At 39.2% G+C, this 14971-nt stretch overlaps 1 protein-coding gene across 20 annotated transcripts in view; it reads left to right on the forward strand.

Annotated features, from left to right (window-relative positions):
• Rbfox1 (RNA-binding Fox protein 1) overlaps positions 1-14971 on the forward strand; it is an 886300-nt gene that overhangs the window by 399921 nt on the left and 471408 nt on the right. For 4 of the 20 annotated variants that reach the window (XM_083136866.1, XM_083136873.1, XM_083136870.1 and 1 more), the window contains exon 1: positions 13664-13800. The exons of the other annotated variants lie outside the window; for them this stretch is intronic. The gene's annotated coding sequence lies outside the window, so the exon portion shown is untranslated. Of the gene's footprint in view, positions 1-13663; positions 13801-14971 lie in introns of those variants that run through there. 20 annotated transcript variants of the gene reach the window in all.

The raw sequence follows: 14971 nt of genomic DNA on the forward strand, positions 1-14971 counted from the left end.
ATTTGAATTTTTCATGTCTAAATTCTTATATATTGATATTGTCGTGTCGTGTAAGTAACATGTATTTTCGTAAATTTATACAATCATATTTCCAACACCATGTAGCAATATCGTAACATTGCTCTGTTCTAATTTACCTTGCACTTGCACATGTTTTGTGTCTGGGATAGAAAGTACAGTATTTAGAAACATTTCGACTTTGCACCACAGAACCACAAATTATTATTATTATTTTGGCAGTTTTTAGTTTACTTTACAAATTTCTCGAATTATCAGCATTGTACGTCCAACATCTCTAGCGTTTGCACGCCCTCGATATCACCTTCTTCCGCTCTTTTTATATTAAAAAACAACTGCCTGCAGTCGAAGCGTCAGCATCGTGAACCAGGATCAGACACCAAAACTGTGGCGAATGGCCGATCAGAAGATAAACTCGTTTTGATGTTCCTAGATCGCGATCAAGTGTTGAACCGTCTTCGTGCAACGGAATTTTCCAGTGATCCTTTCCCGATCCGAGTTTAAAATTTGATCTTTGTTCGTGCACACGGCCATGAGAGCTGCAATCTTTAACTTAGAACTGTCCTAAAATGACTGCATTGCAACTGTACCAGATTACAGCTACATGCCACTTCTTCCTGCCTGCATGTGTGTGTGTCTATCTCTGCCCACTAGTGCTGCGTATAAGCACTATTGGAGCTTTTTTCAGGATGCCCCTCGTATATGAAATTTCACAAACTTTTATTATTAGTGTGTTCCTGTTTTAATGTGTGGTTAGCTAAATCAGATACCTATACAATGACATTCTATAAATTCCTTGCGTCAGCATTAATGGTATAACTGCATGTTGTCAGTTTCACAGTACTTCACTTGGATATACTGTACTGAAGCAGAAATCCCATTGATAATCTAAGGAAATATGACACTTTATTTTGTTTGATTCAATTGTTTCACTTATATTCAAGAGTTAAGTTGTTTACTTTACAGAGAAGAGAGAAGTAGCTTTATGCATGGAAAAATGAGTCCGCACTCATGGTTCTTGCAAGCAGAGGGTTCCAAACCTCAGTGGAAATATCAACATATAATACCGAGAATGTATGAGGAGACTGATAAATTACAAATTGTATTTCTTAATCAATCACTATTCACTCTTATCTCATTTAATCGTAACTTTAAAAATAATCAAGTATTTTATTTTAAACTTACTGCGTATGACAAAATTCCGTAATTCTTCCCTAGCTTGTGAATTGTAATAATTTTCCAAATTCACTATTTTGCAGTTTGAAGTCAAATCATAGAGAATAGATAAATTAAGTCAATTTCATAGAAGATAATATTGGTACTTAAGAAAACCATACGTGGATCTGTATGAGTTTATTATTTCCATTTGCAAAAACATCTTATTATTTCCATTTGCAAAATTTCCATTTGCAAAAACATCGTTTTAGTTTAGTTTGTAATTGTCAGGGAAAAATGTAAATTTTGTCCTGGAAAACCTGGAAATGTCAGGGAATTTCATTTCTGCTTGTTTCTAGCCACCCTGTAGAAGAAAATTGATCATTATCCTTCTCGAAAAGCAAATCTCGGCTTGGTCTTAAATATTGAAAGAATATACAGTCAACTCTGCTTATAATGAACCCCTAGGAATTCTTTATCCGAAGTTCACTAATACCGAACCTGAATCTGAATTGAATTTAGTATCTCTCCCTCGCAACACGTGTTTGGTTATCACCGTGAGTCACAACCCCATCCCCTCACCTCCCTCCTCGCCATTTCAGTCCCTCTACCAAAACAAAGCAATGCAGGAAATAGTTTCTTCAAGTCTTGAAGTACTCTACTCTACTTTTGATGCTAACAATTCGCGATTAAAATTATCCGATATACCATCTGGTGGGATTTTTCGGAACTACTCTATGTATGTTGTGTTGAAGTCGTTCATAGCATGGGAAATGTTTGAAAGAGTAACGTTTACTATTTAGTTTTTTGCTCTAAATCGTTTTGTGTGTCAGTACAAGTGAAAAGTTTACATTTGTTTCCACCCCGTGAAATCAACAAAAAGAAGTTTGTAAATAAATCAGGGAAAATATAATTGATTGACATAATATTGGCATGGGAGATAACACTGAAATGCAGCAAGCAAATTACGAATAATGCATGAGTCTGTTCACTTTATTTTCCGAAAGATGATTCTATTACCACGGAAGTAAAGTTTTAAATTGTTCTTTATATATAAAACAATTTTTTAATGAATATATCATCCTGGTATTATGTATGAAATTTTGAACAGGTGCAAGTCGATTAAATGCGAAGATGAAAATAGTTTGAGAAGAAATTAATGTCCGCATCATAAATGTAAGCAAAAAAAGAAAATTGACATGTTATTGTTGCTGTTTCATTCACTAAGCCTTTTATCAGTGAAGATAGCCTCGATGAATTTGTGAATTCTGTTGTTATTATGTTGTTATTAAACCAGTCTGCCTCTTTGGGGGAATAACTTCAACGGCATGTTTACATTTTTCTCCTGCCCAAGCTTTGCAAATACAGCTGAATTGCTTTAATTTAAAATCATTTTCGAGAGCTCCAGTTACAACCTGAGGTGCAGATGAAACAGCACTGCTTTCAAGAACCAGTGCGTATACATTCGTTTCGTCTGCGTTTTCCGTGTTATTTCTGCCTATTATAATTAAATGCTTCGTTCTCAGCACAGCTTCACCTTCGTTATACACTCTGTAAAAAAAAATTAGCATCACTGTATTCTTATTACGGATGTTGACAATTTTGAGTTTCGCATGCATGCATCTTTCCTGCGCAACTTGAAATCAATTGATTGAAGTATTGGTCTGGTATCACTGCGTAGTGTGGTGTTATTCTTTTGTTGATTTAGTGTTTGGAGTGTCCGCTAGAGGGTGTTGCAATCAGTTACTGCTGCAAGGCTTTGTAATCAATTGTCAGGAATCTGTAAAACGATTGTTAGTAGTGCAACTTGTGACGTGTTTTATGTTGCAACTACATGTCCATTATTGACAGTTTGGATACGTTATCATATTTGTGAAGTGTTCTGGTGGTGTGTAGTGTATTTGAGCGTGTTTTCTCGAAAAAATGGGCAGAAATTGTGACATTTCACCACGTAAGCAAGGAATGGTTCTTGCTTTGCATATGGATGGTCATTCTCAGAGAGAAATTGGTCGACAACTTCAAATGCATCAATCCACAGTTAGCTGCTGCCTGCAAAAGTAACAAGAACATGGAAAATCTTCACTGAGAAGTCACTGTGGCAGAGAAAAAAAGACATCATCTCGACTGGATCGTATGATAAAGGACTTGGCACTGAAGAACAGAGGAAAGAGTTCACGCCAAATTGCACATAAACTTCAAAATGAGGTGGGAGTTAATCTTACTCATGCTACTGTAGTATCCCGACTAAAGAAACAGGATGTTTCTAAACATGTCCCAGGTAAAAAACCCAGACTAACTGACGCACATGCAAAAGCTAGACGTGAGTTTGTCACACGTTATGGCGCATGGAATGATACAGATTGGGAACATGTGATATTTTCTGATGAAAAATAATTTAAATTGCTGGGGAATGACAGCTCAGTTAAACTGTGGATGCGGAAGGGATAAGAACTTGCAAAATCTTGTATTTTAGAAACTCAAAAGTTTTGTGGCAGTGTTATGATTTGGGCATGTTTCTCTGCAAAAGGGATTGGCATGATGCATTTTGCACATGGACCGTTAAGGCTGATCAATATCTGGAAATCCTGAATCGGAAAGTTCTACAAACTGCAGGAGATCATTTTTCTGGACAGAATTTGGACTACTTTATTTTTCAAGACGATAATGCAAACTGTCACCGTGCTCAGGTGGTGAATAACTGGTTTCATGATATGAATATTGAAAGACTTTGGTGGCCGCCCAACTCTCCAGACATGAATCCTATAGAAAACCTGTGGGCTATGATATGCAAAAAATTTGGTAATCAGACGTACAGGTCAAAAGAGGAACTTATGGCAGCAATTGTACATGTTTGGAATGAAATTGAGGTCGAATATTGTCAAAATCTCATTCATAGCATGCCTCGAAGGTTGGAAGCACTTAGGAAGGCCAGGGGTGGCAACACTAAGTACTAGTCAATGTATTTACTTACTATCATTTCAAATTGACATATCATGATGCATTTAAAACCTTTGTTCAATCTTTTTACTTGCAAAAATTGCCTTTGTGCGAAAACGTTCCACAAGCTATATTTGCAATAATTTTGTTATTAGTTCTGTCAAGTGCATTATGTACGTAACTATGACTTGAATAATAAAAATATATTGTACAGATATAGTGTTTTATATAATTGTTAGGAAAACAAATTGACAAGTGGAATTAAATCAATAAAACAACTGATAATTCACGAGCGAAATGCTGACGACCAAAAATAATGAAGTGATGCTATTTTTTTTTTACAGGGTGTAATTTCTGGGATTCACATCGCATTCGCAATATTTAAATATATCGCGGAATTTAAACGTTTCTTCCATACCAGCCGTGACAGCACGCTGCTATTACGTACTATGCACAGTACTTTGCAAGGTGTTACTATATTTTATTTGCATAAACTATTCGTAATTATGTCCTTTTGTGTTCAAACTTGTCAGCGATTGAATGTAAACAAAGATTTATCCTACATAGAGCGGCCATATTGCAAGCGACACTAGCGCTCAGGTGGTAATTTTAATCGCGAATGACAATGTTGCATGGACAAGTTTATTTTTAGGTTAAACTGAAGTTGAGAGTTCACTACACACGATATTTGTAAGGTACTTGGGTCGAGAGGACTGGAGCTTTAGGTTCACTATAATCGACTGTTCACTGTATCTAGAGCTGACTGTAACTTAAAGAAAAATTACTTAAGACAATATGTCTTACAGTAATTCCTTTCGCAGACATGTTTTGCACTACATGAGGGGTTGAAAAAACGAGACAATTAATGATTTAATATTACGTGTTCATACAAAAGACTTTTCAGTTTTTTAAATACACTACACTAGAACAAGACATTTATTTTTATTTTTAACGAGAAGAAGAGAGATAGGCAATATATATAATATGTATGTATGTTATCCTTGCCGTTTTAAAATCAAAGTTTGCACCACGTGAAACAGTTCTGAAATACAGCAGCGAGAAAACAGCTTGTGACCATTATTGTTATTGTAAATGTATATTACCATCAACTCTTCGAGCATAGGCGCCGACTTTGGGGGAGGGGGGAAAGGCACTTTCTACCCCCCAAATTCACGTAGGACTCATTTAATGTACACTGCCCTCCAGAAATTAAGCAACAACAAGAAAATGTGAGGTAAAAGAGAAAACAGTTGGAGAAAAGAGAAGAAGAGTGGTGGGCACGCTGAAAGAAAGCAACGAATGCGTTAGGGATCATATCCCTTATTAGTGTCAGACAACGGTCACTTTCGTTACAAATAAAATATGTACACCCTACGGCCTTGTGTTTGATTCTATTGGATGATCACCATTTGTTGCTTAATTTATGGAGAGCAGTGTATATTTGCATATATAAAATATTGTCAGTGTGGTATTCTAAGAAATTTACAGAGGGGGGAAATTCTACTGACCGTCTAGAGACAGCATGTGTGTGTCTAACATGTCAATTGACACTTTATTTTGATTTCAATAACACGTTAACGTGCATAAACTGCAAATTATGCACCTTTTAGTGTGTCAAAATACACATACGAATGTATTAAAGTGTATTTTTATCAGATGAAGTTCCATGGGATGCACTAAAATGCATCATTTTGAAAGATCAGACAAGATCATTTCGAAGATAACAAACGTTCACTTTTAATGCATCAATTGACACAGCTAAATGTGTAATTTTGTTATCTTGGAAATGATTCTTCTCTGATCTTCAAGCATTTTAGTGCATCACACGAAACTTCATCTCATAAAATACCCTTTAATACATTCCTATGTGTATTTTGACACACTGAAAGGTGCATCATATGCAGTTCATGCACGTTAACGTGTTATTGAAAGCAAAATATGTGTAAATTGACACGTTTTGGGTTCTGTGTGTATGTATATACCTTTGTGGCCGCTAGAGGAGAGGGATATCTCAACATTTTAAATGGTAAATTGGGACAAACCACACTTCGATTTATGTCACTCAATTTAAATGTGTTTCTTGGTAGAAAGAAAAGGCCAAGCCCACTTCATGATGAGAACAGCTAACCGGGATTGGGCCTACAGTTTTTAAAGTGAGATTTTGACACCCACCTCTAGAAATCTAGTCTTGGACCTAACTTTTGGGGAACTGAATCTATACTGGGCATAACTTTGGGGGAGGGCAGCATCAAAAAGTTTTCTACCCCATAAAAATAGCACCCAAGATTACTTTGCTAAATTAGTGTTACATTTGCGAAATCACAAAAATTACTCATAAACTTGCTTCTCAGGTCACAGGAGCTTAACACAAGTTACATTAGCTTCTTAATTCTGAAAATTTGTTAGGTGGGCAAATACCCTCGCCAAGTTACGCTAATTAGTCTGGGACTCCTTGAATGCAAGACAATAGCGATTACCACTACCAAAGTTTGTAATATTGTTACGTTAGACAATAGGTAAATGGAATGCAACAACATATGGTGTCTGTCTGGTGGACGTTCTCGACTTTTCGCTGACATATGCCACAGTGCCTATCACCTATTGCCTAACATAATAATGTTACAAACTTTCTGTGAGGAGTGTATATAACACCCATCATTGTGTACGTAATTTCATGATCAATTTCATGATTGTTACGGAACTAATCAAGAGAATGAATTCAATATCGATTATGCAGTATTTTTAGTCATTATATTTAATAAATGTGTTTAGCTTGCTGCAAACTTACAAAACTACCAACTTGACAACATATGCTGAATCCGAAAAATATTTCCAAGAAAGGATACCAACTTCCAACCCGCCATTAATTCAGTGATGTTGAAAGATTACGTATGTATAACTTCATCACTAGATACATCAAGTCATGGCAAACAACAATGAAAAGGAATTCACTCACCACTTTACAACTACTGCCTTCTTGTGTAGATGCACTTGCAAATTTTCAAAACCGATCCTTTGATCGACACAGTTTTCACCGACACCAGCTTTACCAGATTTTCTTCGTTTTGAAGGCAAATTCCCGATATTGCAGAGTCTGGAACTCGTAATGATCACTTGTTTCAGTAATATTCTAGCTTTACAAAGAAATCTAGGTCTTTGTTAAAAAAGAAACAACAAAAAACTATTATTTAAAAAAAAATACTTTGAAAAGGGTTATCGCGCTCGCGTCAAAAATTCCATGTAGGCTATCTTAGTGTACTATTCAGGGTGCGAAATCCCGGGGGGACGGGTGGAATTCCCCCCACCAACAATTGTCCTGAAATCCCCCCCACCAAATTCTTCCAGGGGGAGAGTTTTTGTTTTAACAACAAACATAAACAATTAGTTTGGGATTCGAATATACTTGACTGGAATAATATCGAAAACATACAAAAAGGACGGACAGCAAAGACCCTCATCTCTAAAGACAATGAACCCAGCAATCCCCAGAACACAGGAATTGGACCGACTTGTTATGTCTTCTCCATTTCTCATCGCCTTTCGTTAACAACCACGAAGTATATAAATATATTAATAAAACACGTAATAGCATTTATATGTGAATTTTATACAGAAAACTATTATGTTCTTAATGTCTCTTAATTTTTGCCGCTCCTCCCTTACGCAAATCATTGTTCGTAGCATCAGTAATACATTAAAATCTTCATTTTGCAATTACATTTTGAATGAAAGACAGTCGATATAATATATTATATTTATAATATAATTTGATTATTTAATAATTGACATATATTTAATGACATTATATATACGTACAGGTGTGTTTGTGCGTCTATCTTTCTGTTCCTCCCCCTCCACACCAATCTGCAGTGATTTCGCACCCTGGTACTATTGTTCCTCTCCTACAAATACAGACGTTCTGTGGTGACAAGTTCGAGTCACGTGATAACTCAATTGTAACTTTTACATTCATTGGGGTGGCATCTTCCTGCCAAATTCCGTGGATAAAGAAAAAGGAAGAGGGTAGGTGGTCTTCAACCCTTGCCACTTGTTTGACAGTTCCAGGAATAGAGCAGCGTTTGAGGCCACATCTGAATTCGCCAAATAAATCTTCAGGTTGTCTGACGGAGAAGTATTTCAATTGAATGGCAAAGTAGGAAAAAGTAACTAAATTGCCAATAATTTCTTTTTCCCCCAGGGATATCAAGCAGAGAGGGGGACGGACACATGTATCCAGAGGGGGTGAATTCCCCATCTCCCCTACAAATACCACCCTTAGTATTGTTTATGTCGATCTCGCCCCCCCCCCCCAAATATATCTTAAGTTGGCCCCTCTGTCTTCGAGTACATCACTACACAAAGTTCATTCTTCTTAGTTTACTTGATAAATGCAATTTATGAGCGAAGTAGTTTAGATTTATGTTTGTTTATTAAAGTTTAAGGGTCATTTATACAACCTTGGTGACAATGAAGTTCGACCAGAAAGGAATACGTGATTAAATGCACAGAGGCATAGGCGGTGGAATGGGTGACCCGCAGAAGTGACGCATGTGTGTAAGAGGAGGCGTGTGAGCAGGCAAGAATCGTGATCCCAGCATGTTGCACCCAAGGTCACGTAAAGAACGAAAACGGGGAACTATACGCGTGACATTGAACTTCGACCAGGCACCAGACCCATACGAAAAATTCCAGATAGTGGCGCATTCGACGGAAGCATGACGTCACGGACACGATAAGGGAGTCCGCCGTATATAAGCGCGTGCTGTGCACCGAGGAACCGCAGTGCATAATCACCATGACCAGGGGCAAACCGATTGACAACACCGTGAGGAGAAGAGTGGTGGAGTTGCAGCGGGATGGACTCAGTGAACGGGAAATAGGGCGCCAACTGAACTTACCCAAGTCAACCGTCCACTGCATCATCAAACACCATCAAAATACGGGTACTACAGAGCCAGGCAAGGCCCCCGGTCGAAAACGCCTGCTGAGCGTGCGTGACCTACGGATATTTAGGCGCTATATCCAGACCAACAATCATGTTTCTGTGGCCGAATTACGACTGTGGACTCGAGAACGCTTTCACATTGAAGTGTCAACCAGAACCATTCGCCGTTACCTACAGCGATGCGGTTACCGAGTGTACAAGGCGAAACGTAAACCCTTCCTTTCCATGTTGAACAAAGGCAATCGACTACGGTGGGCACGAATGTACCGGGGATGGACATTTCGGCAGTGGAACAGGGTTTTGTGGACGGACGAATCCATTTTCAATGTTGTGTACGGGAAAATACGGAAAACAGTCATTTGTCGGAAGGAGGAACAGAATGAAGCAAAATGTTAGGCACGTCGGGTACAGAAACCTGCGTCAGTGATGGTATGGGGATGCATGACGGCATCTGGGGTTGGCCCACTACACGTCTGTGAGGGTATTGTGAATGCACACGCCTATACACGCATACTGGAGCGGCATCTTCCCACAGTGCGAAGGCACCTGTTCCACAGGCGGCGTCTCATCTTTCAACACGACAATGCCAGGCCTCATACAGCGCGGCTGACAGAATGGTTGACTCGCCATCACGTGCGAACTCTGCCATGGCCACCATCGAGTCCCGACCTCTCGCCCATTGAGAATGTGTGGCGTGTTCTTAAGCGACGTGTGCAACAGAGGGGACCCACGAAAGTGGCTGCTCTTATCGCCTGCCTGCAGGAGGAATGGCACCGCATCGATGTGGAATACCTTGAACGACTCGTCCGCAGCATGCCCCGATGCATTGCCACAGTTATTCGCCGACGGGGCGGCGTCACACCATGGTAAACAGGATCCCCTCTAACAGTGGTCGAACTTCAATGTCACGTGTAGATGGACGAAAATGTTTTATTTTGTGTGGACACCATACATTGCTGCGTTGCAGCGAAAAATTATGTTTTCCTTTGTTCCATGTAGCCTGCTGAATAAAATATGTTCAGCATATGCATGTGTTCTCCTTCTTTCACAACGCACTCCTATATTTGTGACTGGTCGAACTTCATTGTCACTAAGGTTGTAGTTCCGTCCAACTTATTGTGTTTAGCCAAGATAGAAATACAAATTACAAAGATTTACAACTATTTGCATAAATTATATCGTTTTCTAATGTATCTATCCGTTTCCCCATTTAACGTATTGTGCTAGATTGGAACCTTCGGCATTTTTACAGTCACCCGCAATAAAAGTTAGACTAGATCCTAAAGCACTTGCTCCACTGCAATGCATTATGTATGTGTTACGTAACTTTACGACGTTTACAAAACTCGCTTTTGAAATGTTGCTATTAAGGCTCGCTTATCGCCGTAGAATTGATCAACACGCACAGTGCATTGCAGGGAAGCAAGCACAGGCCGTCTGCATTAGTCGAGACCATTGGCACAAGTGCGCATGCGCTCACTAGACGAGGCCACTTGCGTAATAGGGGTGACTGTTCCAAGTGTAAGGTGAAAATTGTTTTCGTTCCACTTCGAGAGGGTTTGTTAGGAGTTGTAACAGCCATCACATAATTATGACAAACACAAAAATCGAGGAATGATAAACAACCAAACGCATGGAAGAGAGATGCTGATCCGAAACCCACAGCGTAGCTTTGTGCATGTTTCAACCTACCTCCCTCACTTTCGGATTTGGATTCGTCCAAACCGTAGCTTGCTTAAGAAACAGGGCTCAGTTGGTGACACATTTTTTATCACTAAAATTCAAGGAACCACCCTGTTATTGAATCACTGCTTCCTCTGTTGTTGATACAGGTGCCATTGCATAATAATTACAAAATATACCATAATTAATAAAAAAAACCAATTATTTACTATTACTTGCATGAGTGTCACACATTATTTGGCATTCACTAAAACTCAGAAAACCTTATTAATTTTCATCTATGCTTTTCTATAATAGGTGCAGTTATCTATCTATCTTCTATATATATAAAAATGGATGTATGTGTGTGTGGGTGTGCATATTTGTTTTTTCCGGCATAACTCTCGAACGCCTGGAGCAATTTCAACCAAACTTGGTATACGTATCACTTGCAATCTGGAAAGAAATACTGTCGGGGTAAAACACCCCTGGCACCCTCAGCGATGGGGTGGGAAGGGGTGACATGTAATAATAATCGAGAACCACCGATATTAAATTCCGCACAAACAGACATCCGTGACTCTATGCAATCCGCACAACGATAGTGTTTCTCGGGTTGTCTAACATTCAGGCTGTGTTGCGAATGGAATCCATAGTTTTCGTGACACTCCCAATGCGGTTCAACTCCCAAGTTCTTCACCTATCGGCATGGGGGGTGAGAGGGGGTGAAAAATAAAATGACCATGTTTAGTGTCGAATCCATAGTTTTCGGAGTCGCTAAGCTAATTGGTGACATTCATTTTTTTCCTGTCTAATACAAGATTGGGATAAATACCCGAGCAACGCCGGTTAATCAGCTAGTGCGGTACTAATCCAAAATCGTAATTTTTGTCTCGAATGTATGAATCAACGTTGGACGGCTTCACAGTTGTTTCTAACGGATTAACCCTTGAATAACGATGAACAATTATCGAGCCGCTTATAAATAGGTGGATATCCACATCGTATGTCTGAATAAGTCGCATAGTAAACAGGCGCGTATCTAGAACTACTTTGGAGGGGTCCAACCCTGGGTTGTTAAAGGTCCTGCAACCCATAAATTCTATTTTGTTCCGCAATAGGACCGGAACCTTTTTTCGCGCACAATTTAAATTCGGTCCAAGTTGCGCATTGTTTCACTTAAAGAAAGGTCAGGGACCATGTATTTATATTCATCCGGAAGAAAAGGTTTCGGAGTCGTATTTAAATTGATCCGGAAAAATGGTTCCTGGACCGAATTGAAATGATTTACAGATGAAAAGGTCCAGAACCCATTTACGCTTGCTGATTTTTCTCTCCTGGACCGGAATTGAATTTATTTATAATTCCTGGACCTTTAACAACCCTGGTCCAAACCAAGTGTCTCGCATGTAATAATAATAATAATCATCTTTACAATTAAGACATTACTAACATTACTATGTGTATTGATAATAGGCCCAATATTTTTTTTAAAATAGGTCAATTAATTATTATCAGATGGAAGGGTAAATATATTTAAGAATAGAGATATAATATCAATATGTATTATCTATACCCTGTCCCAGGTAACTTTAGAGCAGGGCCGCGCATTGCGGTAGAGGAGGAGGAGGGAAATCGAGTGGTGAAAGCGCAGCGTTGCCAACTGTACAGTCCTGCCCATACATGTACGGACCAGACACGCTAAATGTACGGTTTGTCAAAATTCGCGCTTGCAGTTTTATCCCTATTATTTCCCTATGAAATTCTTAAACCAATCGTACGGACGTGGAGACAAAAATACGGTCCGTTTGCCATGTGCGTTCGGTATTATCCTTTTCAAAAGTTTGCAACGCTTACAGATCGAAGCAGGAAAAACGGGTAACTCCAGTCGTTCATCCCGTTTCTCTTACTGTTCATTTGTGAAGCCACGTCGCGTCACTACTTGCACAGAGACTTCTCGTTCACCTTGTCTACAGTTAACTGGTACAGGGTATAGGCTGTGTCTAGTTACAATCACTACAAATTGAGTAAAAGCAGCTGTCCTACCAAAGGAATAAAGATGAGAAATAAAATTGATGATTTATTGAATGCAAAAATGTTGTTAGGTCAAGCTGATAAAAAATAAAGTTCCTTTTCATTAATTTTATGCGTATTGTTTTTGGTAGTGGACTGTGAAAGCAAAGCTGTATTATCGTAATCTAATCCTTAGTGTTATGTAAGTTCAGTGGAAATAAATCAACTTAATATAAGACGACAATAAGCAAGTATTTTGCAAATATAGTTTTGGATTTGGTACGTTTGCGCTAGGGAGGGGGGTAGACCCTTCTAAATACTCCCTCTGTGCCATAATTATTGTCCGGTACACTTTTGTTTGTTGTCCCAAAATACTTGTCCGATAGATATTCAAACTGTGACATTTGTGTATACAGAAGAAGAAAATGAAACACTGGATTGAGTCATACAAATTACTCAAGGATCAGTACAAATTGGCCGATCAAGTATCCAAAAGAACATAATAAAAAGTTACCATTTTGGCATACCGGACTATATGGGACAGAGGGAGTACTTTGTTTTGTGTTTGAAGGACCATGCATTATACACTCATATTGATACCATTCATAGGCATGCTCCAGTCGTGGGTCAACTCTATATATCGCACTTGATTCTTGCTCGTCACGTGTTGGCGTGGATCCTGTGTCGGCCATGTAGGATGATCACGTTCTCAATGAACGATAGCGAGGAAAAGGTAAAATACGCGGGGAGGCAGGTGTGCGTGTGGTCAGCTCCCGAACCTTTCTCAAGGGGCGGAGCTATCATCTTGCGTAACACACGCGTTTGGTCGAGGCATAGGCGTGACCTGTTTCCCCGCCAAACGCAGCGCGAGGGGAAAGGAAGGTTGCGTTTCATGTGCCGTCTGGAGTTTGTGTTTTGTCTGTCAGTGAGGAATTGTAGGTGAGAGTGAGTGAGCACGTTTTTGCTATCGTTCTGGCAAGGATCGAAGTGGTTGTGTTACGCGTGTGAAAGGTGTCACGTGCTTGTGTTGAAGCAACAGGAGAGTATTTGGAAAGCTGACGCCATTCAAGGTAAGAGAGAACACAAAGGAGTTTTCGATCATGCAAGGGAATGAAGTTCTTCAGTAAATAATTTACCCACAGTGCGAAGCTTTTGCAGAATTCTGTACTGAAACGTTTTGCTTTCTCCCGTACAGTGGGTTGCACAAGTAATGCTCGGCAAATTGTCCATTACTATTTTCATTAATTATTCTTTTGTACGTTACACGTTTGTAAGGACTAGATTCTTACGTATGCTGATGCAGAGTCTCTCAGTCGTTTGTTTGACATTTTGTTTCAATTCCCGAAGCTGTCAGTGCATAAAACAAAGAGAATAAACATGGTGGTGGACAATTTGCTTGTTAATACTCGTGCATCCCACTGTACGTGTGGAGCGAAAATCATCGCGACAAAATGTTACTTGCAATTCAGTCAGGAAATAGTTTGCAGCGTGTCTGCGGGAAACAGTGTAATCTTCCCCTCATCACAGCAACGTTTTGAGAGCCTCTTCACAAGCATCATGACCATCGATTTATAATGGCATTATTTCTGCTTAAAATTTTCCGTATTAACTTTAACTTCACATTTTCCACCCGCACCTTTCAAAAACTTTTGTGGTGACGTCACTGGTCTCGGGTTCACTCGCGAATTATGACTTAATGTGAAGATGAGGTTTGGGCTTCTGTAATTGACAAAATGCATTGTGCTTTCAGATATTTTGAGGGGTCGATAATCCCCACCCCTTCTCATTTGAGACAGATCACTCATCCTCATCGTCGCGATTATCCAAAAATGGCAGAAAAATTACGCTAAATGACTAGAACCAAATCAAGAACTCAAGAAACGCGTCGTTTGAAAAGGAACAAATCAATAGCAACGTGTCACGCTGCCTATATTTGATTGGTTGACGTATTGTTTCGGTTCGGTGTACTCGGATTTGAGTTATTCCTTGCTTTCGACTCTCGGCGGCTTTCTGAGCATACAGTGAAGTCAGGTTTGATTCTGAACAAGTTCATTGCTTCTGAGCATTCTTCAAGCTTATTGACGGAGATTCATTTGCCCACGAATGGTGTGCTTCAACTCGCAAGATTTTTGCAGAAACCTAGCTTTTAATATTCTGGTTTTAATTTCTGTTCAAACTTTTCCTTGCCCTTTTGTTGAAGCAATCATCAAAAATTGCAGTCGATTGTAGAAAACAAACAGT

The sequence above is a fragment of the Lepisma saccharinum genome, chromosome 15 (genome assembly GCF_977018435.1).
Source record: "Lepisma saccharinum chromosome 15, izLepSacc3.1, whole genome shotgun sequence".
NCBI lineage: Eukaryota > Metazoa > Arthropoda > Insecta > Zygentoma > Lepismatidae > Lepisma > Lepisma saccharinum.